Below are 3,318 nucleotides of genomic sequence, written 5' to 3'. Positions count from 1 at the left end.
CACTTCCCAAAACCCTTCACCAATCACCTCAATCCCTCTTCCCAATCACCCCCTTCACCACTCACATCCATCCACTCTTCCTCATAAACCCCACCTACCTTCCAAATTCAAAAACATTTTCCCACCCACCCTCTCCCCTTTCTCTATATATACCATTCCATTCTACTTCATTTTCACACAACACAGCCATACCTTGGCCGAACCTACACTTCTCCTTCTCCTCCATATTCTCTTCTTCTTCTTCTTTTCTTCTTTCTTCTCTTGCTCGAGGACGAGTAATATTTTAAGCTTGGTGTGGTCAAAGCACAATCTTTTTTGTTTTCCACTACCATCAATGGCACCTAAGGCCGGAGAATCCTCTAGAAAAGGAAAAGGGAAGACAAAAGCTTCCACCTCCGAGTCATGGGAGATGGAAAGATTCATCTCCAAAAGCCATCAAGACCACTTCTATGATGTTGTGGCAAAGAAGAAGATGATCCCTGAGGTCCTTTTCAAGCTCAAGAAAAATGAGTATCCGGAGATCCGACATGAGATCCGAAGAAGAGGTTGGAAGTCATAACCAACCCCATGCAACAAGTCAGAATCTAAATGGTTCAAGAGTTCTATGCCAATGCATGGATCACTAGGAACCATGATCAATGTATAAACCCGAGTCCAAAGAATTATCTCACAATGGTTCGGGGGAAATACTTAGATTTTAGTCTGGAAAATGTGAGGTTGGCGTTCCACTTGCCCATGATGCAAGGAGATGTATGCCCCTACACTAGAAGGGTCAACTTTAATCAAAGGTTGGACCAAGTCCTTATGGACATATGTGTAGAAGGAGCTCAATGGAAAAGAGACTCCAAAGGCAAGCCAGTCCAACTAAGAAGACTGGATCTCAAGCCTGTGGCTAGAGGATGGTTGGAGTTCATTCAACGCTCCATCATTCCCACTAGCAACCGATCTGAAGCCACTGTGGATCGGGCCATCATGATTCATAGCATCATGATTGGAGAGGAAGTAGAAGTTCATGAAGTCATCTCCAATGAATTCTACAAAATAGCCGACAAGCCCTTCACCATGGCAAGGCTAGCTTTTCCTCACCTTATTTGCCATCTATGTTACTTAGCTGGAGTTATCATAGAAGGAGACATCTCCATTGAGGAGGATAAGCACATCACCAAGAAGAGGATGGAGCAAGCAAGAGAGACCCTTCACGGTTCTCAAGAGATGCATGAGGAAGCTCATCATCAAGAAATCCCTGAGATGCCTCAAGGGATGCACTTTCCTCCCAACAACTATTGGGAACAACTCGACACTTCCTTAGAAGATTTGAGCCACAATGTGGAACAATTAAGGGTGGAACATCATGAGCACTCCATCATTCTCCATGAAATCAGAGAAGATCAAAGAGCAATGAGGAAGGAGCAACAAAGGCAAGGAAGGGACATAGAAGAGCTTAAGGACATTGTTGGTCCTTCAAGAAGAAGACGCCACTAAGGTGGATTCATTCCTTGTTCTTATTTCTTTCTGCTTTTCGGTTTTTTTTTATGTTGTATGTTCATCTATGTTTTGTGTCTCTACTTCATGATCATTAGTAGTTAGTAACCATGTCTTAAAGCTATGAATAAAATCCATTAATCCTTCACCTCTCTTAAAAGAAAAATGTTTTAATTCAAAGGAACAAGAAGTACATGAATTTCGAAATTGTCCTTGAATTTAATTTAATTATATTGATGTGGTGACAATACTTTTTGTTTTCTGAATGAATGCTTAAACAATGCATATTTTTGATCTTGTTGTTTATGAATGTTAAAATTGTTGGCTCTTGAAAGAATGATGAACAAAGAGAAATGTTATTGATGATCTGAAAAATCATAAAATTGATTCTTGAAGCAAGAAAAAGCAGTGAAAAAGCAAATGCTTGCGAAAAAAAAAACTAGCGAAAAAAATAGAAAGAAAAAGAAAAAGCAAGCAGAAAAAGCCAATAGCCCTTAAAACCAAAAGGCAAGGGTAAAAAGGATCCAAGGCTTTGAGCATCAATGGATAGGAGGGCCCAAGGAAATAAAATCCAGGCCTAAGCGGCTAAATCAATGGCCACGGCCAAGACTCATAAGTAGCTGTGTTCAAGAATCAACATGCTTAACTAGGAAAGTCAATAACACTATCCGAAATTCTAAGTTCCTAGAGAAGCCAATCATTCTGAACTTCAAAGGAAAATTTGAGATGCCAAAACTGTTCAGAAGCAAAAAGCTACAAGTCCCGCTCATCTAATTAAATTAATATTCATTGATATTTTGGACTTTATAGTATATTCTCTTCTTTTTATCCTATTTGATTTTTAGTTGCTTGGGGACAAGCAACAATTTAAGTTTGGTGTTGTGATGAGCGGATAATTTATACGCTTTTTGGCATTATTTTTAGGTAGTTTTTAGTAAGTTCAAGCTACTTTTAGGGATGTTTTCATTAGTTTTTATTTTAAATTCACATTTTTGGACTTTACTATGAGTTTGTGTGTTTTTCTGTGATTCCAGGTAATTTCTGGCTGAAATTGAGGGACTTGAGCAAAACTCTGAAAAAGGCTGACAAAAGGACTGCTGATGCCGTTGGAATCTGACCTCCCTGCACTCGAAATGGATTTTCTGGAGCTACAGAACTCCAATTGGCGCGATCTCAACGGTGTTGGAAAGTAGACATCCAGAGCTTTCCAGCAATATATAATAATCCATACTTTATTCGGAAATTGATGACGTAACTTGGCGTTGAACGCCAAGTACATGCTGCTGTCTGGAGTTAAACGCCATAAACACGTCATGATCCGGAGTTGAACGCCCAAAACATGCTATAACATGGAGTTCAACTCCAATAAAAGCCTCAGCTCATGAATAGATCAAGCTCAACCCAAACATACACCAAGTGGGCCTCAGAAGTAGATTTATACATCAATTACTTACTCATGTAAACCCTAGTAGCTAGTCTAGTATAAATAGGATAAGTTACTATTGTATTAGACATCTTTTGACAGTTTAATCTTTGACTGTTTTAGTCTTTGATCATTCAGTCTTTTGATCATTCAGGGGGCTGGCCATTCGGCCATGCCTGAACCTTTCACTTATGTATTTTCAACAGTGGAGTTTCTGCACACCATAGATTAAGGGTGTAGAACTCTGCTGTACCTCAAGTTTCAATACAATTACTATTACTTTTTATTCAATTCTCTTTTATTCTTATTCCAAGATATACGTTGCACAACACTTTGATGAATGTGATGATCTGTGACACTCATCATCATTCTCACCTATGAACGCACGTGACTGACAACCACTTCCGTTCTAC

Source organism: Arachis duranensis, chromosome 3 (genome assembly GCF_000817695.3).
Source record: "Arachis duranensis cultivar V14167 chromosome 3, aradu.V14167.gnm2.J7QH, whole genome shotgun sequence".
Classification (NCBI taxonomy): domain Eukaryota; kingdom Viridiplantae; phylum Streptophyta; class Magnoliopsida; order Fabales; family Fabaceae; genus Arachis; species Arachis duranensis.
Note: the sequence above shows the minus strand (reverse complement) of the source record.